The 25,873-nt window shown below is 43.0% G+C and overlaps 1 protein-coding gene and 2 non-coding genes across 6 annotated transcripts in view; 2 read left to right on the plus strand and 1 right to left on the minus strand.

Annotated features, from left to right (window-relative positions):
- ncoa7 (nuclear receptor coactivator 7) overlaps window positions 1–21,061 on the minus strand; it is a 128,704-nt gene extending 107,643 nt beyond the window's left edge. For 2 of the 4 annotated variants that reach the window (XM_062978989.1, XM_062978985.1), the window contains exon 1: window positions 20,803–21,061. The gene's annotated coding sequence lies outside the window, so the exon portion shown is untranslated. The remainder of the gene's footprint in view (window positions 1–20,802) is intronic. The other 2 variants (XM_062978996.1, XM_062979006.1) reach the window with 2 other exon arrangements.
- A 2,614-nt stretch (window positions 21,062–23,675) lies between these two features.
- On the plus strand, window positions 23,676–23,747 carry trnae-cuc (transfer RNA glutamic acid (anticodon CUC)). The gene has a single exon. It is a non-coding gene; the product is annotated as a tRNA-Glu (tRNA).
- Window positions 23,748–24,521: 774 nt separating this feature from the next.
- trnae-cuc (transfer RNA glutamic acid (anticodon CUC)) lies at window positions 24,522–24,593 on the plus strand. The gene has a single exon. It is a non-coding gene; the product is annotated as a tRNA-Glu (tRNA).
- The last annotated feature ends 1,280 nt before the right edge of the window (window positions 24,594–25,873 follow it).

A 25,873-nucleotide genomic window follows, 5' to 3' on the forward strand; every position in this document is an offset into this window, starting at 1 on the left:
AGACCTGTTAGTCGTGGGATTGGGTCCCTTGCCATCCTCACAGGCTTCCTCTGTATCACAAGATAGATGGCAGACAGGGGACATCTGAAGGAAGATTTTTTTAAAAAATAACTCCATTATACGCTGGACTGTATATACAATTATGCGCACATACAAATATCACAATATAAAATGTAAGCAAATTCACATATATGCATATGAGGTTTAGAACATAACAGAGTGAATTTCGTTTTTAAAAAACTTCAGCAGGATTTTTTCCTTCTCCCAATTGTTTATTCAAGCTCTGTTTAATATTATAAAGTTTAAAATAAAGAATTTCAGAGTTCTAATTGCTTTCTGTTTGTGCTTCCTTTAAATCAGCTCTGTGTCCATTTCACAGCCCAATCAGCTGATCAGCTGTTTCAGGCTTTTACAAAACAGAAGTGTGTTGGAGCAGTCTCCACAGAGGGGAGGGGAGGAAATGACATGTTTTTTGGAAGTGCAGGGATATACAGTGATGCGAATATGCACATTTTCCAGCCAGAACTGGGATAAAAGGGGACCTTTTTACCCCATGTTTTTCTTCTGCTGCAGCGAATCAGTGCAGATTTGCCGGTAACATCTTGTGTTCACCCCCCTTTTAATCCAGTCAATGCCATGTTTTAGGTGCTGTGTAAATGGGCCCTTAATCAGAGACTCATCAGGATATCCATTATTTCCTCATGAACTGTGCCCTCCCAAGGGGCTTCTCTGCAACAGATTGGTTCTTTGAACTGACCAACTGCCAACCATAATTTTTGTCACCACGGGAATCTTATCCTGCAGGCGGTAATGTCAAGGGAACCTCTGGGCAATCCAGATGTGGATCCCAACCTTTTCAACCAATCAGGGACGGGAATGGGAAGTCTGAATAGCTGTCAGAACTGTGTAAAATGTGATGTATTTCTCTATGACTATGTTTGTACCTTTTGAAGCAAATTGCTTGTACTTGCAACCTTTTTGACCAAACTGTAATATACCTCTGTGGCTTTGCATTCAACCTGGGCAGCTTGCTTCTCTGTAATGGCTGATCTGGTTTAGTGGATGCTTGCTGGGCACAGATCTCTTAACCGTGGTCCTAGCTGATATCACTACATTATCAGAATAATCTTACTAAACTATATGTCTCACCATGTCCCAGACTCACCAAAAATCTATAAGATCACATAACCCATAAGGGAAATGGCTGATGATAGCAATACAATCCATGTATCTGCAGGACCAGCATGCATGGTGTCATATATGTCAGCTACTGGCTTTGCCCTTTGAATATCATGGGGGCAGCAATCCAACACATTTGGGCTGGATCTACACTGCCATGCAAGGCAGTTTGGAACTGCATTATGTGGTTAATATAGAGCCAAATAATGCCATTTAACTGCAGTGAACTGCCATGGACTGTAGTAGGTTGGCAAAAGTAGCCTTCAGTTCTGAGAATTTGGGGTTCAGAAAAATGGTGGAAAATATTTTGTAATTTGCTTTTGGGCTCCAAAGAGAAACCTGCAAGATCTTTAGCAAATGATTTTTTAAAAAGAAAAGAAACTCTGTAATACTCAAGCTCACTCTAATCACTGCACTTCCAAAATTAGCAGCTACAAAGAAAAATGAAACAAAGGGGCTCTGAGTGGTATTACTGCAGTAGCGGGTGCTTTAGCCTGCAAGCACTCAAAGCCATTAGTATGACTCACTGCAACTACACAAACCACTTTAAAAACTGCCCATAGTAATGAAGCATCAAGCAAGATTCCTACATTTAAACCTAACCACACTGGTTGCAGTCCAAAAATTGCTAGACAACAGAGTGTTACAAGTGATTAGTAAGAATTCAAAGGCATCGCCATGTTACTCTGGATTACTATACAAAGGGATTTTGCAGTAGCTTTGATACTAGAAATTGATAACACAAGCTTTTGTAGACTTAAGCCTACTTCATCAGATGTGTGAAGCGAAGTGCCTAGGAACAGATCTTTATAGATATGAATGTGTGTGGAAACAGCAATAGAATTGCAAGACTTGTGGGTATGATGATGAAATGACAACTTCTGTTTTATCCATAGTTTTCAGGAGACAGAATATATTGTTTAAAGCAAAATGGGTTAGATGCATAGGACCCCTGAGAAAAAGGAAAAACCACAAATAAACTCCCACTATTTCCTTTTTACCTAAAAGAATACTTCTCCATGAATCTCTAGGTCCTCCAGCACACTCAACTTCTGACAAGAGATTCTAGAGAAAATACTTTAATCAAGCCTTTGAATAATCAAATCCACAAAAATTAATCCCACAAATATGAACAGCTGAGTGTATATGAATGCTGGAAGCTATGGCAATGTAGTGTGATACTGCCCGGGAACTGGAAAATAGATGTGGTAAACTGCTTAAGAGAGCCCTCATGAGGTTGGAGTGGTAACACGCATTGAACAATCATTGAAGGCCCAGGTTTTTGTGGTGGCCAAAGGAACCTTTGCACGTTCGAAAGCTGAAAGCCAAGTATGTCTGAGATGATGAATCTGGCTATGGTGGTACATGCCTTAGTTACGTCTACTTGGGGCTGCCTTCAAAGAATATTTGGAAACTTCAGCTGGTCCAAAGAGCTACAGCTAACTAGGGCTGGCTACAGGGAACACACAACTTACCTGTTACAACAGCTCCACTGGATGCCAGTGTGTTTCTGGGCACAATTCAAAGTGCAGGCAATGATCTTCAAAGCCCAATGTGGCTCAGGTCATTTGGCAGATCTTGTCTCCCAGTATAAACCTGCCCAGGCCCTGAGATCTTCAGGAGAGAACTTTCTCTCAGTCTCGGCAACATTGCAAGTTTAGACTGTGGGGACCTAAGAAAGGGCTTTCAGGTGGCTGCCCCTCGACTCTGGAACTCTACATTGTATTTCTAAAGGCTCAGCTGAACTTTAAAGGACCCACAATGCCAGAAATTTGTGGACTGAAGAAAAATGATGTTTGGGGAGCAGGATTCGTATTTGGAAGGGGCTATGCATGGAAACAAAATGGAAAGAATGATAAGTTCCCACATCACAAAAATGTTTCTCATTTTTGCTTCAGCAACTCTTTAAAATTCAGATGTAACTATATAAAACAACCAGGTGCAATGAAACAATTAGGTCAGAGAAGCCTTGCTATAAGAAACCCTTTTTGAGCCTTTTTAAAGCCTTTTTTCCACTTCTTTCATCAGTCTCTCTTTTCTTATGATTTGTATTTTGGTGGTCCTTAAAACATCAGCTGAGCCTTTAGATAAACAATGTAGACATTCAAACTAAAGGGGCAGGAAAAAGTGCCATGGGGATGTGAATCCAGCAAATATAAGAGTTTTAAATGTAAACAGTTCCCAATGTCTCCCTCTTTGGAATGTTAGAAATGTGGGGACTGAAGGAAATACTTATCTTTGGGGCAAGAATTCTTATGGGGGTAATGTTCCCCCTCTCTCCCACCTCCGTAGTTATATATCTGCATAGAAGCTTGTATGAGTCACATTCACAAACCTAACATATGGAGAAGGCAGATTTCTGAATCTACTTTCACACAGAGAGCCTCAAATCCCACAGTTTAGGTTAGTGTTGACTCTTGACAGTGGAAGCAACTGTACAAATAAAGAGCGGACTCCCTTTTCCTATAGTAAAAGTAACCATGGTATTAAATGTGCTAAAAGACCTGTAATACTATAGTAGAGATTGTTAGGTCCTACTCTACAGAGTCAGCTTTATCTAAACACAAATACATGCAAAGAATATACTAAGACCCTATTTGGATCCCAAGAAAGGAAGCACTCTTATTAAGCTCATTCAGTTAATGAAAGAAGTATCTGTAAAGAACAGATACAACTTGCTCTCACCGGTCCTTGCATGGTTGTAATGCAGTTTTATTTTGGGCAGAAATCCAGTTTGGCCCAATCTTCAAGCAGTCTGTGCCAGAAAAAAAAGCAAAGCAAGAGAGAGTACAGTCCAAGGGACAAATGTACCCATCAATGCACCACGTATGATCCATTTGGAAAAATTTATGGGACACAATCGCTTTCCTCTGTAAGCACAACAGCAAGAGCATTATCTCCAAATTGCTAGAATTGGACAGCCTCTCTATATTATTGCCACTTGTTATCAAGTACAGTGGAGTCTCACTTATCCAAGCCTCGCTTATCCAAGCTTCTGGATTATCCAAGCCATTTTTGTAGTCAATGTTTTCAATATATCGTGATATTTTGGTGCTAAATTCGTAAATACAGTAATTACAACATAACATTACTGCGTATTGAACTGCTTTTTCTGTCAAATTTGTTGTAAAACATGATGTTTTGGTGCTTAATTTGTAAAATCATAACGTAATTTGATGTTTAATAGGCTTTTCCTTAATCCCTCCTTATTATCCAACATATTCGCCTATCCAAGCTTCTGCCGGCCCATTTAGCTTGGATAAGTGAGACTCTACTGTACATCTAATTGCAGTGGATACTCTCTACATGAAGGCACTGATCTGATAAGGGTTTTTGAACATTTGGTCTTCCAATGCTGGGAATTAATATTATTTATTATATAATAAATTGATTGATGTATTGATTGATTTTTCTGCTTGCACTGGGCCCAAGGCAATTTACATCTAAATTAAAACAAGGTACAACTAAAACAAAACAAAAATTCATACAAAAGTTAAAAACCAATGGAAAAAAATATTTTAAAAACACAAATTTAAAACATTTAAAACACATTTAAAACACAATTGAGTCAGCCCTCCATGTCCATGGAATCTGTATCCACAGATTCAGCCATTCACAGCTTGAAAATATTCAAATTCCACAACCTGGAAGAAGCAACCAAGACGCCTCTCTCCCATATCTTCACTAAACCTCATTGTGATTTCTTTTCCATGTCAGGAGCGACTTGAGAAACTGCAAGTTGCTTCTGGTATGAGAGAATTGGCCATCTGCAAGGACATTGCCCAGAGGACGCCCAGATATTGGATGTTTTACAATCCCATGGGAAGCCTCTCTCATGTCCCCACACGGGGAGCTAGAAATGACAAATGGGAGATCACCCCGATCCCCGGATTTGAACCGCCAACCTTTCAGTCAGCAGTCCTGCTGGCACAAGGGTTACTTTAACCCATTGCGCCACCGGGGGCTCCTGTTGTGATGATGGTTAGAGTAATAGAAAGATAATAGGCTTATACTAGGACATACAGAAAGAGTGACAATCCCTTGTAACTTCTAATTATTGGCCATATTGATCAGAACATGTGACGGTTGTAATTCAAACATCCAGAGGAGGAAAGGTTTCTAATTCAGTTAATCCATTGTTCCAACCTCAGCATGTAGCAATAACAATCAGGAAAGCATCTTGTTTCCTATCTTTAAATCATGTTCAAGGGATCACTACAAGAACAAAATATTTTCTTTCCCCAGATCTATTTTCCAAACAAATCCTGCATCCCTGTTTTCCCATGTGTTTGAACTCTCAAAAGCAATATTTGGGGAACATGAAAAAAAACCAGAAAGTACATTTGCCACCATACTACTGTTTTTGAAAAATGTACTACAAATATAAAATATAACAGATGATGTGTGGGCCAGAAGCAAAACGACAGCGACTATAAATGAAAGGTCACTGCCTGAAAACATCAAAACATTGGCATTTAGTGAGTCTTGGTTCCATAGCACTGAAATGTGTTTCGGTTCAGAAAACTCTGTGACTATTTAACTCTGCTCCCATGTAAACATTAAGTCTGTACACCGGGATGAAATGTTCTTATTACAGTGATTTCTCCTTTTCTTCGTCTTCAGTGCTCTAGTAGCAATTTCTTTATCCAAAACTGCCCATAGCTCAGTAGTGCATGATCCAAAGTTCAATCTCTGGTCCCCTCTTCAGTATCTCAAAGAGTTACTGCCAATGCAAGTGGGCAGTGCAGGAGTAACTTAGAATAAAGTACCTGCTGTTCTAAACTGCTGCTGCTGCTCAATCACATTGTCGTTTCCAACTCTTTGTGACCTCATGGACCAGTCCACGCCAGAGCTCCCTGTCGGCTGTCGCCGCCCCCAGTTCCTTCAAGTTCATGCCAGTCACTTCAAGGATACCGCCATCCATCTTGCCCTTCGTCAGCCCCTCTTCCTTTTTCCTTCCATTTTCCCCAGCATCATGATCTTTTCCAAGCTTTCCTATCTTCTAAACAAATGGTTCTAAAGAATGAACCCCAGATTGACACACTTCCTTCTCTTTCTCATAGAATCACTGAACCAGAAGAGACCACAAGGGTCATCCAATCCAACCCTATTCTCCCATGCAGGAACACACAATCAAAGCGCTCCTGACAAATGGCCATCTAATGTCTGCTTGAAAATATCCAGAGAAGGAGACACCATCATACTCCCAGGCAGCATATTCCGCTATTGAACAGCTCTTAGCATCAGGAAGTTTTCCTAATTATTTTCCTGTAATTTGAAACCATTGCTTCATGTCTAGAACAGAAAACAATCTTGCCCCTGCTCAATGTGACATCCTTTCAAATATTTAAACATGGCTATCATATCCTCTTTCAACCTTTTCTTTTCCAAGTGAAACATCCTCATATGGCTTGACTTTTTTAGTGCAAAGCAATTAGCACTATCCACTGTCATCTTTTTTGCTCCTTTTCAAAGCACAGACCAATAGCTAATTTTAACTAAAGCCAGTCAAACTAAGCCAGCTACAGTTTACAGTTCAGACTAACCACCTATGGATGTGATAGCTGGACCATAAGGAAGGCTGAGCAAAGGAAGATAGACACTTTTGAACTGTGGTGTTGGAGGGAAATTCTGAGAATGCCTTGGACCACAAGAAGATCCAACCAGTCCATACTCCAGGAAATTATGCACAACTGCTCACTGGCGGGAAGAATATTAAAGCTAAAAATGAAGTATTTTGGCCATATAATGAGAAGACAGGAAAGCTTGGAGAAGAGGATGATGCTGGGGAAAATAGAAGGAAAAAGGAAGAGGGGCTGACTAAGGGCAAAATGGATAGATGGTATCCTTGAAGTGACTGGCTTGACCTGGAGCTGGGGGTGGTGATGGCCGACAGGGAGCTCTGGCGTGGGCTGGTCCATGAGGCCACAAAGAGTTGGAAGTGACTGAACAAATTGTGATGCCTCATGGGCCTTGTAGTCCTGTTCCTAGTGCTATCGTGGCAGATGAAGATGAAAACATGGGGTTTTCGCCGGTTCAACAAGAGCCGGAGTCCTTTCACCTGCCGGATGTTGATGTTTGTCCTCAAGAATTCAGTAAAACAGACCTTGGGCATTCCTCGCCTCCGTTTCCCAGGAGGGAATTTTACTCTAGAGACAGAGGAGTCAGACAAGCAAATCGCAGGAGTTTACGGATCGCTGCCAAACAACAGGCTGATTAGGCCTGCTTCCCGTGGGAAATTCTAAGGAGTCTTGCATCTGGACAGAGTTGGGTTTCGTTTCTCGTTCTCTAGGGAAAGAGATTGTTGGCGGGAAAACGAGACCCAATATAGGTGTTTGACGAGGGAGATTCTTTGCGGAGTCAACAGAGCTGCTTCAGGAGTGAGATCGTGTGTGGACTTCGTAACCCCAGTTCCTTGCTTCCCGGATCAAGAATTCAAGTACTGCCTTGCTTTGCTGTTATCCACGGACCTTGTTCCAAGATTCACTGTTTGCCTTGTTTCTAGTCACGGACCTTGTCAAAGAACCAAGTCTATTTCCAGCCTTGTTGTCAAGCTTCCTTGGACTTCTAAGACTGACATTTCCCCACACTATTGCTTGGCAATAGTGTGTGTTTCGGTATTGGATAAAGAACTTTGAACTCTAATATCATTTATTGGACAATACATTTTTGGACTATATTTGACCTCATTTGAAAGGTCTGCTTCTGGACTATATTCTTCACTTGTTTTTATTGCTTTTATATATTTCCTTAATAAAGATATTAGATAGAGATTGGCCTCAGTGTATGGTTCTTGGTGCCCAGCTGCCAGGGGTCTGACACAAATAAACAACAAACAAAAACCAACAACACATCAAGCTGTGAATATAACATTGAAGAGAAAGTTTTCAAACTTCTTCTCACAGTCATACTGGGAAGAGGAGAAGAAGAAAAAAACACCCAGGTGAGGTTTAGTTGGCTCATGTTCTTATCACTATATTATGGTTTAATATTATACCTATCTGAGCCTAATGTTTAACCATTATGACTGCCTCTGATTCAAATCACCATGTTCTTACAGAAGCTTGGATAAAACTAGCTGATGCCATAATAGATGTCACACTTTCAAGACCAAAAAGTGCTCTCTAGCCTGCTGCAAAATTATCACAAAATGGAACCAGGTTGCACCAGTTGTTCACAATATTATGCATTTATAATGCCTTGGGCCTAAACCTGTACTTGTATGCTTATGCTACTTTTCCCCAATGATCTCCATTCCCAACCAGCATATACATGAATTAATGCAATATGGTAAAAAAAAAAAATTAAGGCCCCTTCCACACATCTGTATAAAATCCACATTGAAGTGGATTATGTGGCAGTGTGGCCTCAAGATAATCCAGTTCAAAGCAGATAGTATGGATTACCAGCTTTGATGTTCTGGGTTATATGGCTGTGTGGAAGGGCCCTAAGTTTACTTATCTGTTCAGACAGCATGCTTACAGCATGATGGAAAGGAAGAAAGTACAATACAATAAAAAGAGAGCAAGTTTGATTTCCTGCACTGCACACATAAACTATGGAGTTTTTGTCCCACATCCCCATAAATTCAATCTGCCTGTTTTCAGGCTGGCTGCCCTCATCCTGTGGAAGACAAAGCAGAGGAGAAGGATGAGAGACCAGGGCCGGCCGGAGATAAATTTATATGTAAAGCGAGGGGGGAAATTGCGCCCCCCCCCACCGGCGCCGCGGGAGGCGTGGCCATGTGCCGCGGGAGGCACATGGCCACGCCTACCGCGGCGCCGGCGGGCCCCGCCTCCTGCTCCCTGGCCCCGCCTCTCACGTAGCGTGGGAGGCGGGGTCACGGCGAGCAGCGCGGGAGGCGGGGCCAGGGCTGGCCCCGCCTCCCGCGCAGCTCACCCCGACCCTGCCTCTCACCCAGCGTGAGAGGCGGGGCCGGGGCGCACAGGCCGGGAGGCAGGGCTCCGCCCAGACGGGGCCTTGCCTCCCGCCCCGCGCGGCCTGGGCTTTTCCAGGCAGGCCGACTGCACTGGAGGTCCCTGCAGGCCGCGATCGCGGCCTGCAGGGACCTTCGGTGCAGTCGGCCCGCCTGGTAAAGGCCAGACGGGCGAGGCTGAGCTGCGTGGGAGGCAGGGCCAACCCTGGCCCCGCCTCCCACGCAGCTCACCCCGACCCCGCCTCTCACGCAACGTGAGAGGCGGGGCCGGGGCGCACAGGCCGGGAGGCAGGGCTCCGCCCAGACGGGGCCTTGCCTCCCGCCCTGCGCGGCCTGGGCTTTTCCAGGCAGGCCGACTGCACCGGAGGTCCCTGCAGGCCGCGATCGCGGCCTGCAGGGACCTTCGGTGCAGTCGGCCCGCCTGGTAAAGGCCAGACGGGCGAGGCTGAGCTGCGTGGGAGGCAGGGCCAACCCTGGCCCCGCCTCCCACGCAGCTCACCCCGACCCCGCCTCTCACGCAACGTGAGAGGCGGGGCCGGGGCGCACAGGCCGGGAGGCAGGGCTCCGCCCAGACGGGGCCTTGCCTCCCGCCCTGCGCGGCCTGGGCTTTTCCAGGCAGGCCGACTGCACCGGAGGTCCCTGCAGGCCGCGATCGCGGCCTGCAGGGACCTTCGGTGCAGTCGGCCCGCCTGGTAAAGGCCAGACGGGCGAGGCTGAGCTGCGTGGGAGGCAGGGCCAACCCTGGCCCCGCCTCCCACGCAGCTCACCCCGACCCCGCCTCTCACGCAACGTGAGAGGCGGGGCCGGGGCGCACAGGCCGGCCATCCAGGGCCATCCCAGCCGGCCATGAGCTCGCTCGTCACCGAACAGGCCTTCCTGTTCGCCGGCGAGTAAGCTCATGGTCCCCGCTGGGAGGGGGGAAGCCTGACGGCGCCCCCCGGGCCCTGCGCCCGAGGCGGCCGCTGACGCGGCCGCCTAGTAACAACCGGCCCTGTGAGAGACATCCAGGTAGCCAACCAACTCAATTCTTGCAGATGCTGAAGATGATTTCACAGACTCACAGAGTTGAAAGAGACCACAAGGGCCAATTAATCCAACCCTTGGCATGCAGGAGCACACAATCAAAGCACTCCTGACAGATGGCTATCCACCCTCTGCTTAAAACACCTCCAGAGAAGGACACTCCACCACAATCCAAGACAGCATATTGCCAAATAGTTCTTATTGTCAAGAGATTCTTCTTAATGTTTAGGTGGAATCTCTTCCTGTAATTTGAATCCTCTGTTCCATGTCCCAGTCTCTGGAACAGCAAAAAAAACAATTTGCTTCATCTTCCTATGCCATTCTTCTGTATATTTAAACATGGCTATCCCTTCTCCTTTTCTTTTATTCTCCAACATAAACATGTCCAGTGCCCTAAACCACCACTCATCATTGAGCATAGTTTCCATAACTTTTACCATTTTGGCCACCCTCCTCTTGACACATCCTTCCTGAATTGTGGTGTCCAGAACTGGACACGGGATTCCAGGTGAGGTCTCATCCAAGTATAATAGAGAGATATTAATATTTCCTGCAATTTCATCTTCCCACTGGAAGGTCAACCTTCTCTTTCTGGGGGGAAGAAATACAGGAATGAAACAGCTAACTGCTTGACAATCCCTCAATTCCTCCCCCCACACCCAGGCATTCTCCACATAGTCCACAAAATGACCATGTGGAGGAACACCAATGAAAAATGGGTAAATACCTTGGGAAATTGTTTGGGATGGGGAATTTCTTCACCTGCCATAACCAAAAAAAGTTAGATACAAAGGCCTGCAAATGTCACTAATAGGATGTCAACCTCAAACTGGAAGACATGTTAGGCCAACAAATTACATCCATAATGATAAATGCTTGTTTTACCCAACTGTCAATATGAACACGTTTTTTAAGTTGTTCTTTGGTTCTTTTCGCAATAGGAAGTAAGTGTCTCTGTCCATTCAATATGACCATGTTTGTTGGGAGATTCTGACAGCTGTAATTCTGAAGTTAGTTTTCCCAGCTCTGACAAATTAAAAATAAAATCAGATTATAGACAATGCCTGGAATTTTAGGAAAGGTAAAACTTCATACACATCTCATTTCTCCTAATCATAAGGGAAACTGTTGGCACTTTTGCAAAAGTAACTTCTAGGCAATTAGGTCAATTTTGTTTTGAAACCAGTGCAATTGCTTTCTGGATAAAGGTATCTGTGAATTGATTAATACAGTATAGCATTTGTGAGTGGAGTGCTACTTGCTCTACCATTGGCCAACAAATTATGGAAATGACAAAGCAAATGCCCGAATGCAACTAATCTGCAATATGACAGCTTTCCAATAACATAGTATGCTTGGATTTCTTTTATATGTCTCCAATTCCCTCTGCAAATCTAACATCCTGGGATTACCATTGCCTAAACTCTGAAAACACATAACAAGCAGTCTGATACTGCTTCTTCTCACTACTGCACATTACAGCTCAACTGTGAAGAACCATGCCCCAGACAAATCCTGTGCATTACATTAGTGACATTCCTTTCTCCACTGTTTATTTTAAGCCCTTTTCCTCTTTTACAACTTAAATGTTTAGTCATGCTACTGAGCCCCTCCCACATCTCTTTAAGGCAGCATGTTGTTATTTCCACTTCACAGATGAAGCATAAAGATTTAAGAACAAGAAAAAAGCCACCTGCCATGTGAATGAATAAGTCCTTCTCAAACGGTTTTAGCTGTGGGGTATATAGGTGACTTTCCTCTTACTCTTATTACCTTTGCTAGGGATCTCACCCCAAGCTATTCTGCAACTGGAAACTCATAAGTAAAGTGCTATTTCAAGTAGAAACTGGAGTTAAATTTGTACATTCCTTCTTGTTGTCGTGTAGCTTTGTTTCCAACCAGATGACTTTAAGGTGAACGTATAGGGGTTGGCAAGATTTTGCATGTATCTACCCTGCAGAATGTATGCAGTTTGACCCCACGTTGGCTGCCATGGCTTAATGCTATGGAATTAGAGCTTAGAGTACTTTGAATGCGATGTCCTGCCTCTTGGCAGGGGGTTGGACTGGATGGCCCATGAGGTCTCTTCCAACTCTACGATTCTATGAATCTATGAATTCTGGAATTTGTAGTTTGGTGAGGCCTCAAACATTCTTTGGCAGAGAGGACTAAAGATCTTGCAAAATCACAACTCCCATGAATCCACAGTACCAAGTCATAGCAGTTAAAGTATCAAAATGCATTAATTATACAGTGTAGATGCACCTTTGTTTGGGAGAGTGGGAGTTGCCTCTGCCTTACTCTGAAATTGACAAAGCACAACTTGCCCAAGATCACTAGTGGGTTTCCATGGCCAAGCAGGGATTCAAACCCTGGTCCACAAATCCCTTAACCAGCACAGCTTTTGCACATTTTTCACAGCTCTAGTCACCACTTGAGCTGTGATACCTATTGGAACCTTGTCTTCAGCATGACTATATGAAAGGCATAAGAGATGCACAACAAAATAGCTAAGGGGAACTTTCCTACTCAGGGCTCTAGTTAACTTAGAACAGGGCCCTCTGAGTGCTGCTTGGTCAAGGTGCGAGGGGAACTAATAAAGGTTTCGGAAAGAAATGAAAAGAATCAAAGCACACCTTTCTACCCTGACATGGCTTTACCCACCCTTTCCTTCAAATAAAGTTGTTGAATGACAGTATGGAGTTCTTGAACAAAGAATATCCAGAGGAGGTTTGTCACAGCCTTCCTCTGAATATAGCCTAAAATTATCTTATATTCCCCGGCAGTATCCCATTTATTTACTAACCAAGCTTGACCCTGCTTAGCTTCCAAGATCAAACAAGGCCTTGGGTGAGCTATATAATGCTAAACACTAAGCTTTGACACTGGCTGCCAGCCCAGAAGCTAAGTACTTTATTGCTGTATTGTGTGAGAGCAAGGTTTCTGGAGGTTGGTGGGTGGTAGAGGAAGAAGGGGGGACAGAATTGTAAGGTTTTCCTCCTCATTTCTTTTGTTTAAAATTCAAATATATATTTAGTGGACATTTCCAATTTTTTACACACATACAAGGGGGAAAGGTGTGTCGTCTAAGAAAGAAAAATGGAAAATAAGGGTTTTGGAGTTATTGTTAGTAAATTAAGTTTTACTAATAGCTAATATTTCGCAGGGGAGGGGGTGAGGAGACAAGAGAAAAGGCAATGAACATAGTTACAATTATTACATCTAACTTTTCATTTCCATTATATTTATTTTCATTACTTAAAGTACTAAAAGTTCATTATATCCTCTGTAGCAAAGAGAGGAGTGATATTATCAGTTTCAGATCTAACGGCTGTATCTTCTTGTATTATCTCACTGGGCAACTTGGAAGGCACTAAACAGACTGCTCTCTGGCACCACGAGATGCAGAGGCAATCTTAGAAAATGGGACTACAAAGTGGAGTCCATGACATGCAAGTATAGAAAAGAGCAAACCACAGACCACTTACTACAATGCAGCCTCAGCCCTGCCACATGTACAATGGAGGATCTTCTCACAGTGAGACCAGAGGCACTCCAAGTGGCTAAAGTTTTTAACTTTGTGTTTTAAAATACATTATAACTGTATCCTCGATTCACTTCTGACACGATAAATATCTCATATTGTTCTTTCTTCTTTTCCTGCTCTCCTCTGTAAAGGTTTGTCACTGTTATTCTTGCCAGATTGTTTCTTTTAAATCTTTATCTAGATCTAATTATTGCCTAATAATACTCCTCATTTCTTCCATTGTAATTTAGCAATGGTATGGACACTTAAAGATTATGGAGCATATCTCTTGATCTCAATCACACTCCCAACTCCAGTCTGGCTTTATGGCACTGAGGTGAGGTCATCTTGGAATTTAGACTGATGAATAATGTCCGTTTCAGAACATCACAGAGTGGGATGTGATTGCAAAGGCCAGGAAATCCAACCTTCTGCTATGCATGGACACAGAAAGTAAAGCGCTTCCAAAAGATGGCTACCTGATCTCTGTTTAAAGCCCTCCAAAGCAGGAAAGACCACCACTCACTGGTGTCCAAATTTAAGCTTTTTGTCTTAAACCCAATAACTAATCCCAAATAGAGTAGATATACTGGATCAAGCACTAAATGAGGTTAACATCACTGAATCACCAGGATGACCTGAGGCAGTGGAGATGCTAGACCACTGTTTGGGCTCAGGAATGGGACAGATGAGGGCCAAAAGACTGAAGCTGAACCCTAAAAAGACAAAGGGCCTAATCACACTCGAGCAGTGGTTCTCAACCTGGGGTCCCCAGATGTTTTTGGCCTACAACTCCCAGAAATCCCAGCCTGTTTACCAGCTGTTTGGATTTCTGGGAGTTGAAGGCCAAAAACATCCGGGGACCCTAGGTTGAGAACCACTGCACTAGAGCATCTATCCACTTTTAATCCGGTTTCTTCCTCCCGCAGAATTCTGGGGTTTGTAGTTTAGGGAGGTGCCTTTAAACTGCTCACTTAGAAAGATCCAAGGCCTCACAAAACTACAAACCCCAGAATTCTGCAAGAAGCAGAAACTGGATTTAAAGTGGATAGATTCTCTAGTGTGATGAAGTTAAAAGGCACAGTATTGCTGGGAAAAGGGGCTTCATAAAAAATGTGGGAAGTGTTTTTTTCCTAGGCCTTCACATTGCTAGTCCACTGTTATCTGTCTGCCAGTCAACACCCTAAAACACTATAGTTGCTGTTGTTTTGTATATTCTGGATCTTAACTTGGGGTTAAGGCAGCAAAGATCATATTGTAATTAGTATGCATGCATAGCCTCAAAATTAAACATTTATAAAAAGCTACTCTGAAGCCTTTTAGGAAAAAGTACACTTTTAAAATTCCCAGGGGAAGCCTTCCCTTTCCATTACTTGTCTTCTCACATCTGCCTACTTTGGTGTTGTAATCTGCAATGACTGACATGGGTCAGGAAGTGTGGCAGCTGAAGCCAAAAAGGTATGACAGGCCAAAGATTGAGAACCACTGAGGCAGAGGTTTCATTTTAAAGCACTGATTTGAAACCATATAAATATTTACTCAAGCATTAAACTCATCTAACCCTCTTCAAAATGCCTGCTAAATATTGACCACGTATGCACACATGAACACACAGATATTCTAAAGTAATTGTAAGCAATCAGAATCAGGTAACTGGAGAATATAGAGTTTGAAAATAAAAAGAGCAATTATCTCTTAAAGATATTATAACAGAAACATAAAAACATAGTAACTTCAGGACATAAATATTACAGAAACACAGTAACTGCAGTATATAAATACTAAAAGCATATATTATTGTATATTTACTCAAAATAGTATGGAATGATAAAGAGCTGTTAAAACTGAAACTGTACACATAAAAACTTTTTTTCTCCCTAGAAAACTACCTTGACAGTCATGCCAAATATGTAACTGTAATGCAAGATATCAAATAGCCCAGAGAAGGTACTGCAGATAACCAGATTGTGCTTCAGCCCAGAATCCTCTGTATATATTGAGCTCTGCTTTGCAACCATAGAAGCAATTGCATCTATCGAGATTGCGTTGACTGCGTATTCTTGCATGGTAGAGGGTTAGATTGGGTGGCTCTTGGGGCTCTTTTTACTCTTGAGTAAAAATGCATGGAATCGAGTTGTGCCTGTATGCTTGGTTGGAAAAATCCAAACTGGCAAGAATTGTGTCACTTCACCCCATTTTGCATTGATTGCACCCCATGTCCTCAGTCCCACTTCCTGCTGGCAAGCATCCCCTGATATCCTTGCCAGTTTTAAATTCAGCCTCTACACAAAAATGTTTCCTCACCACTGATTTGAAGAAATCCCACAAGGTGTTATAAAGGTGAGATACTTTCAGAATAAACTTTTATTCTGAATTTCTCCCCTTCGCAAACACAGAATTGTATAGATGGTCCAAACCACTGCTTCTTAAACTGTGGGTTTAAGAAAATGGGATCCCCTTAGCTCAAATGGGATCCCAAAAATTGGCAACAGTAAATATTTTCTGAATGCCATCTAGTGACTCTTTTACACATTTAGACAAATCTGTTGTTCAGTGTTCACAGTGGACTAATATTGATTATTAACAATCTGCGTTTCTTACCTTTCTTTAAAAAATGCATAATTTGAAAGAAAGAACAGAATAGTTGTTGACAGCTAGTGTTATAAGGTCTTCATCTGGAAAAGACTGTACTGTAACCTTCAAGAACTGGTTGGTTTAGGAGAGGTATAGTCACTCAAGGGAGAACTAGAACGGAACACACCGTTTCTTGTGTTGAGAAGGTAAGCCGTAATCATTGGTTTTTATAGTCTCTGATTTGAAGCCAAAATACATAAGCTGAGACTATGTACATTGGACATATTATGACTTGACATGAGTCATAGAAAAATGGAAGAAAGCACTCAACATAACGAGTCATGCTGTAGGGAAAGAGGAAGAACACATAACGGATTAATTCAGTAAAGAAGCCAAGGCCCCTGTTTACAAAGCTCTTAGAAAAGCTACTCACAACCAGGTCCCACAAGTCAGTTGACTGAATAGCAAATAACACACCAAACTAAATCAATTATTACATATATGGTTGGCTAGCATGGGAGAGAGCCAGTGTGGTGTAATGGTTTGTACACTGGACTATGACGCTGGATGCCAAGGTTTGAATCCTGAATGACCTTGGGCAAGTCATATTCTTTCAGCCTCAGAGGATGGCAGGGAGAGATCTCCTCTGACCACATCTTGCCAAGAAAACCTGTGATAGATTTGCTCTAGGTTGCCATAAGTGAGAAACAACACACAATAACAAAACACAGATGAGAACTAAATGTTATATTTCTGGCATTTGTTACACTGGCAATATTATATTGGCAATTACCTTAATCTTCAATTTATAAGTTGCCATTTCCTTTGGAGCTGAAATTGTAGTTTTGGAAAATGAGAGTAACTTTAGCTTACTACAAGGTTCTGCAAGAAAAAATTCAGTAGATCTCATAAGCCCCTTCTACACTGCCATATCACCCAGATTATCAAAGCAGATAATCCACATTATCTGCTTTGAACTGGATTATATGAGTCTACACTGCCATATAATCCAATTCAAGGCAGATAACCTGGATTTTATATTGCAGTGTAGAAGGGCCCATAGGCTCCTTCCACACTGCCCCTAGATCTCAGGATCTGATACCAGATTATCTACTTATCCCAGTTTATCTGGAAGTGGAGACTCATATAATCCATTTTAAGGGAGATAATCTGGGATCGGATCCTGGAATATAGGGCAGTGTAGAAGGGGCCATAGTCTCCATCATCATAGCATCATAGAATTGGAAAAGACCGCAAGTCCAACCCCCTGCCATGCATAAACACACAATCAAAGCACTTCCAACAGATGACCATCCACCCTGTCTTAAAACCTCAAAGAAGATTAGCAGGTTTTCAAATACACAATGCAAAATAATGTACTGTAACATAAACATCCTATCTGTATGTGCATGTTTAAAATGGTATATGTAAACAGAAAATAACTACATAATCCTCATTAGCAAATAGGCTTTGTGTTCAAATTGTTCATGTGTTGAAGGCCAAAGGCTTGTTACACACAAATATGTTTGCATAAGAAACAAAGGGCAAGGAAGATTGCAGGAATCCTCTTGGGATTGGCTCATTGTTAATTAAGTATATTTTGCTCATTATTGGCCTGGGTAAGGCTATTGTTGCTATTCTTTTTTAGATTATACACTACCTGGATTTTTGTTGAACACACTGATTTATTAACTACATGCTCTCATCAACTGTGTCAGATTCTTGCTTCATGTTAGTAACATCTTTTAAACAATTTCTAAATTAGTTGTTTTAAGTTTGTGCTTTATATTAAGAAAAATGTCTGTTGTATTTTTGTAAGGCGATATACATCTTTATTTCACTGTAGATGTTTTCGTTGAATAAAAACGTTATTAAAATAATAATAAAGTACTCAATTCCTAAAATTATTCCTACAGAAATCTGGAAATTGGAGCCATAAACACAGTCTCCTTCCTCCTCAAATTATAACCCAAGTAGACAGGAATCCTGGTTGTTCAGGGACGGAAACAAACCCTTCCTGACACAGGAAAAGGCCTACTAAGGATGAAGACGCAACAATTATGAACATCTCTATGTTACAAATACAATGGCTAACTAGATAGTACGATAGGAATTGCCGGATGGTGCCCATTTTAATCAGTGTGGCTCCAGCTGTGGATTTGTGACATTGTAGCTCGGTGAATTGGGGAACTGGGTATGTTTAGCTTTGAGTAGTAAAGGTTCAGAGGGGACATTATAGCCATGTTTAAATATTTGAAAGGATGTCACATTGAGGATGGGACAAGGTTGTTTTCTGGTGCTCTGGAGACTAGGACACAGAGCAATGGATTCAAATTGCAGGAAAAGAGATTCCATCTAAACATTAGGAAGAACTTCCTGATGATAAGAGCTATAGGGCAGTGGAATGTGGTGTGGTGGAGTCTGTTTCTCTGGGGGGTTTTAAGCAGATGCTAGATGGCCATCTGTTGGGTATGCATTAATTGTATGTTCCTGCATGGCATAATAGGGTTGGACTGGAAGGCTCTTGAGTCCTTTACAACTCTGATTCTATAATTCTACAAAGTACTTGGCATTCTCTGCTGGAGAGCTCCAGTGCACTTTAGTGTACCATGGTTGCTGAATTACCCAGAAAAACAATAATTTTCCTAAGGGAACTTTGGTAACAACAGAGCCAGGAGTACAGTAGAACCCTTCTGTCACATTTCCAAGTTCCACACCAAATTAAAAGCCCCGAGATCCCTTAGGATGCAACAATCAGAGGAAGGTGGTCTCAAATATACCATTATTTCATGTAGATATACTTTTAAGTCACAACATACAAAAGATGGAAGGATTGCTCTCAACAGGGCCTACACACAAGGGCTTTATTATTATTACACTGGCCAGGACACATTTTGTTGCCTGAAATGTTAGGCCTGTTTCTGGGTATATTTGACCAGATGATTCCAAAAATGGCACAAGTTTTTCCCTCCTTTCTGGGAGTGACATCTCCAGACCATCCAGCTTTTGAGATACAGAACATATACCATTTAACAGACGTCATCTGCTTGCCCACAGGAAACCGTAATAACCATATCTAATACACTAGAAGTGATGCAGTTTATCCAATGCAATTTTCTGAATCCATTCCCCAAATCACTCCAGGGATAGGCCTAAAAACCAAAGTACCAAGAATATTTGGGGAGTGGGGCTGTGCTGTGGTGGGCTGTTGTAGTTGTTTTTATAATGGTGATTGTAAAGGTGGGCTGCCGTTTGAGTTAGGCTCTCCCCTAAAGGAAGCTGCTTAGACGGCTTTCAGCGTAAGTCTTAAGGAGATTTGAAGATGTCAGGCCAACCAGGAAGGGCCTGGACTAAGCAGGCGAAAGAGGGGGAAGGAGGCCACTGTCCACGCCCACGTCCTGAATCTGCACTAAATCCCCCCCCCCTTCCTTGGCCTTGCAGTGCATCTGGCAGAAGGCTTTGGGGCTGGAAGGAGACCAAGACACAGGAGGGCTCCTGGACAAGGCCTCCTCCCTCCAGATGGAACAGGGCCAAGGAAAAACCTGGGAGAGAAGGAAAAGAAATAGGGGAAAGGGAAGGAAAGGGGAAGGAAGCAAGCCAATGCAGCACTGCTACGCCTCCATCCTCAAGGCACCCTGGAGAGATGTCTCTGCCCACCAGCTGATGCTGCAGTTCTTGGGGCTGAAGGAGGGGCAGAGCAAAGAAAACAATAACAACAACAAATCACCAACAATGCCATCACTACCACCATACAATGAAACCACGATTAATAATACAACTAATTAACAATACTAATTAATTGAATACGTTGGTTTAAGTTATAGCTACTAGGTTTAATTCGATGTGAGGTTTTAATGTTGTTTTCATATGTGGGTTTTTTTCTGGGATTTTATGTCAGTATATGTTTGTTGTATAGAGGCACTGAATGTTTGCCAGTGTATGATGGAATCTGCCCTGAGTCCCTTTGGGGAGATAGGGCGGAATATAAATAAAGTTTCATTATTATTATTATTATTATTATTATTATTACATCAACTATCACTACCACCATACAACAAAAATATAATATGAGCAACTAGCACCACCATACCATAGTTATTAATAATAACTATTGCCCCACCATACATAAAACCAATACCATTGCAACTAACAACCATACAGCAAATAAACAATATGAGTAACTAGCACAACCATACCATAAATATTAATAATAAATATCACCCCACCACATATCAAACCAATACCATTGCAACAACCATACAACAAACAATATGAGTAACTAGCACCACCATACCATAAATATTAATAACCATCACCCCCCATGCATCACCCCAATACCATTACAATACAGCAAAGCAATGACAATAATAACCGTTAGAATCAACATACAAATATTAATAACAAGCACCATATAATAAACCAATAATATCAATAACCATCAACCACAAACCAATAATATTAATAATAATCACAAGGCAATAGTAATTATGATGATGATCAATGCGATGCAACATCTGAATAATAATACATGATCACGATCACAATGAATCGTAGGCAAACCCACCGAGGTGGAAGGAGGCGAGGGCTGTGTCCTCAGCGCAGAAATCACGGGCATCGCCGTCCCTGGAGGCCCAGGCCGGTGGGCAGCTCCTCCTCCGGGAGGGCAGCAAGGGGAGCCCACGGCATGGTCTTCAAAAGGAGCAGAAGCGCTGCGGGAGGAAGCAGGGTCACCGCAGCAGGAGGAGGACGAGGAGGAAGCCCGGCTAGTGCTGCTGCTGCTGCTGCACGCGCCGAAAGCGGGGCTGATGCTGCCCGGTGCGCGCGCACTCCCTCCCTCCCCCTCCCCCTGCCTCCCTCCCTCGCTCGGCCTCTCGGCAACACAGCAGACCCCTCCGCAACCAGGCAGCCCCCTCCCCCTCCCCCTCTCCCTCCCTCCTTGCCCGCCCCGCCCTCGCAGAGGCCCTGTGACCCTCCTCTCCCAAGCATTTCCTCATCTCGCACCATGGAGGAGGAAAAAGCCAGCTTTCCCTTTTCTGCTGCCCCCCCCCTACACCCACCCCACGCCAGCCCCCTTGTCCTTCTCCCCACCACCAGTAATCCGAATGATTGCAGTTTGACAGCCATGGCTCAAGGCTGTGGAATCAGGAGAATTGTGATTTTGCGGGGTCTTCTCTGCCAAAGAGGGCTGGGGCCTCACCAAGCTGACTCCCAGGATTCCATAGCATTGAACCATGGACCCGAAAGTGGGGTCAAACTGCATTCATTCTACATTATCCACACCGCCGCCCCCCTTTTTGATTCGCCTTGGGGCTAGATACTCCGCTTAGGCAGAAAAAATTGAAATGCAAAGATACAGAATGGAGGAGGCCTGGCTTGATAGCAGTAGGTGTGAAAAAGATATTGGAGTCCTGCGGGACAACAAGTTAAACATGAGCCAACAATGTGATGCGGCGGCTTTAAAAGCCAATGGGGTTTTGGCCTGCATCAATAGGAGCAGTTCAAATGTGGGTAGATCAATAGGTACCACTCCGGCGGGAAAGTAACGGCACTCCATGCAGTCATGCCGGCCACATGACCTTAGAGGTGTCTACGGACAACGCCGGCTCTTCGGCTTAGAAATTGAGATGAGCACCAACCTCCAGAGTCGGACACGACTAGACTTCATGTCAGGGGAAAACCTTTACCTTTACCCTGTCTAGATCCAGGGAAGTCATGCTACCCCTCTATTCTGCCTTGGTCAGACCACACCTGGAATCACACTGTGTCCAATTCTGGGCACCGCAGTTGAAGGGAGATGTTGACAAGCTGGAAGTGTCCAGAGAAGGGCGACTAAAATGATCAAGGGTCTGGAGAACAAGCCCTATGAGGAGCAGCTGAAAGAGCTGGGCATGTTTAGCCTGCAGAAGAGAAGTTTGAGAGGAGACATGATGGCCATGTATAAATATGTGAGGGGAAGTCATAGGGAGGAGGGAGCAAGCTTGTTTTCTGCTGGAACACCACAGGACACAGGAAATGAGAACAAAGGAGTCAAAAGTATGAGTCCTCGTAGGAATTATGTGGTTTTCCTCCTTGGGGAGTAATTATTGACCTTCCAGTCAGCTGTGTTTTTTTAAAAAGTGCATCAATATTAGGGGTGTCCTGACAAGCACTCTGCATTTTCCTGTTCTAGTTTCAAGCCCTAAATGGCATATACTCTGATCGGCTGGAGCACATTATCTGCTTTGTTTTCTGGTGAATTTTAAAAATAATATTTCTGAGTCAATGCGTGTTACAGTGCTCATTAGAAGTGTACATTTTGGAGACATCCCACCCTCGAACGGTCTTCAAACTGCATTATCTGGTCAGTGTAGAAGCACCCCCTTGCCATGGTCTGCAGTCTGTCTGGCCTGGCTCAGCTACTGTGAAGGTAGGCCTTCATCAAAAGTGGATTCTCTCCAGTATTTGGAACATGCTTAGAAGGGGTTAATCACAGAAGCATAAGGCTTCTGTGATTACCCATGAAGGCTTGCTGAAAAAAACAGCGGCTGAGACCTTATGATAAAAAACGCTTGGAGAAGAATGGCTCTTGGTAATAGACAACCGTTGTATTCTGGCTCCAGATCCGGGTTCTGCTGCGTCTTAGGTTGGCTTCAAGGTTTTCTGGCATTTCTGACTCATGGACTCTAGCCTTGTGCATTGAAATGCTAATGCGCACATATGCCAACTTGAAATGTAAGGTATAGGGCAATGTGCTACCCCATCACAATGAGTATTTGCATACTACTCTCTGAACATCAATGTGAAAACAGTCCCAAAGTTACGAACAAGATAGGTTTCCAGACAGGCCCTATATCCCAGGATTTGATCCCAGGTTTTCTGCTTTAAACTGGATTATATGAATCTGCATTGCCAGATAATCTGGTATAAACAGAAAACATGGGATCAGATCCTGGGATATAATGCCTATCTGGAAGGTCCCCAAGTTAAAGGTTCCTGGAACTAATCCAAGTGCATGTTGGGAATCTGGGAAAAAATGTACCATTTTGTAAAAGAAGTCTAGGGGTGCATCTACACTGAAGAATTAATTGCAGCTTAACTCCACTTTAATTGTCTTGGCTCAATGCTATGGAGTCAAGGGAGTTGTAATCTTACAGGTAGCCTTCTCTGCCAAAGAGTGCTGGAGCTTCACCAAACTACAGCTCCCAGGACTCCATAGCATTGAGCCAAGACAATTAAAGTGGTGTCAAACTGCATTTATTCTACAGTGTAGAGTAGATGCATTCCAGTATGCTGCTGCTGCAGATGCATAGCAGTCTTGAAAAAGACGTCTAATTTGTATGAAATAATTAATTGTCTCTGTGTGAAATGCAGTGATCACAGTGAAGGAATCAATTACTATACCACCACAATGATGTAATCAGCATTAAATGTATTACTACAGTATTTAAAAACTCAAGTTCCCTGGTGGTCTAGTGGTTAGGATTCGGCGCTCTCACCGCCGCGGCCCGGGTTCGATTCCCGGTCAGGGAAGTAATTGTTTTGGCTCGTACGGTATTTTCACATTCCTTTCATACGTTAAAAATTAATTTGCCTTCCTTCCGATTTAAACAATGCAAGAGTTTATGTTTTACTCATAATTATTCTATATTTTTGGAGGGAAGAAATCATTTCACACAGACACACACCTCTCCAAAACCAGAACAACATAATTTATAAGCTGTTAAATGTATATATATTTTGGAGTATACTAACATTGATAACGAAATACTTACATTAAAATAATAACAACAATCCAGGACTCCAAATGCCAATTTTTATTTTAGTTTAGTATTTTAGGAACCCATAAGCTTCTTTGCTATGGCCCCTTGGGATGGGATATTTTAACATTGTCAACTCGGAAGTACACGATTCAAACAATCTGCCTTTAATGTATCTCTAGAGTGTACGACTTCGTGTCTTTATTGTATGGATCTCTAACATGTATGACTTTGTGTTGTCCCTCCAAGCCATCTGGTAAAACCCAAGATTCCCTGCCCCTGACTTAAAGAGAAATCCCCTCGGCTGACTCTTTTTAATTGCGGAGAAGGAGGCGATGTCACTTTAAGAATTCAGAGCCGCCATCTTCTGCTCCGTTGCTAAGCAGCGTGTTGGCTAGGAAAGGCGTCAGATGTAAGACGTCACGCTGATAGGTAACTTTGTGTTGAGAGGCGGGATTATACTTGGGGGTGGGATTTATAGGAATGGAAAAGGAAAACCAATGATAAGCTTTGTCTTAAAGAAGAAGGAGGCCCGTTTTGTCGTAGTTCCCTGGTGGTCTAGTGGTTAGGATTCGGCGCTCTCACCGCCGCGGCCCGGGTTCGATTCCCGGTCAGGGAAATGTGTTTTTATTCAATACATCTTAATACTGGTATTAAAACGTTAAGACTCCTCTTACTTAAATAATTGTACCCTTTTGCATTTAGAAGAATAAATCATTTTAAAGGGAAAAGGTGTGAAAGAGGAGGTTTGAAAAGAGTGACTACAATAGATTTCACAGGGTTGTTGTATGTCTTTCGGGCTGTGTGGCCATGTTCCAGAAGCATTCTCTCCTGACGTTTCGCCCACATCTATGGCAGGCATCCTCAGAGGTTGTGAGGTATGGATAAACTAAGTCAGGAAAGGAAAGAATATATATCTGTGTAGAGTCCAAGGTGTGGCAAGAGTTCTTTGTCACTGGGAGCCAGCATTAATGTTTCAGTTAATCACCCTAATTGGCACTGGAAATGTTTTGTCCCTTGCCTGGGGGCATCCTTTGTTCAGTCAAGTCCTCATTGTGTTGGTTCCCATCTACTGTTTTGATTTTGGAGTTTTGTAATACTGGTAGCCAGATTTTGTTCATTTTCATGGTTTCTTCCTTTCTGTTGAAGTTGTCCACATGCTTGTGGATTTCAATGGCTTCTCTGTGTAGTCTGACATGATAGTTGTTAGAATGGTCCAGCATTTTTGTGTTCTCAAATAGTATTCTGTGTCCAGGCTGGTTCATCAAATGCTCTGCTATGGCTGATTTCTCTGGTTGAATTAGTCTGCAGTGCCTTTCATGTTCTTTGACTCTTGTTTGGGCGCTGCGTTTGGTGGTCCCTATGTAGACTTGTCCACAGCTGCATGGTATCCGGTAGACTCCTGCAGAAGAGAGAGGATCCCTCTTGTCCTTCGCTGACCGTAGCATTTGTTGGATTTTCTTCGTGGGTCTGTAGATAGTTTGTAGGTTGTGCTTCTTCATCAGCTTCCCTATGCGGTCAGTAGTTCCCTTGATGTATGGTAAGAACACCTTTCCTCTGGGTGGATCTTTGTCTTGACTCTCATGGCTTGTTCTTGGCCTTGCAGCTCTTCTGATGTCTGTGGTGGAGTATCCATTGGCCTGTAGAGCCCAGTTTAGGTGGTTGAGTTCACCTTGGAGGAGGTGAGGTTCGCAGATTCTTTGTGCACGGTCTGTCAGGGCTTTGATTGTGCTCCTTTTTTGACTTGGGTGATGGTTGGAGTTTTTATGAAGGTATCTATCTGTATGTGTAGGTTTTCTGTAAACTGTGTGGCCCAATTGTTGATTGGGTTTGCGGATGACCAGAACATCTAGAAATGGCAGTTTTCCTTCCTTTTCTTTTTCCATGGTGAATTGGATG

This window comes from Anolis carolinensis, chromosome 1 (assembly GCF_035594765.1).
Source record: "Anolis carolinensis isolate JA03-04 chromosome 1, rAnoCar3.1.pri, whole genome shotgun sequence".
NCBI lineage: Eukaryota > Metazoa > Chordata > Lepidosauria > Squamata > Dactyloidae > Anolis > Anolis carolinensis.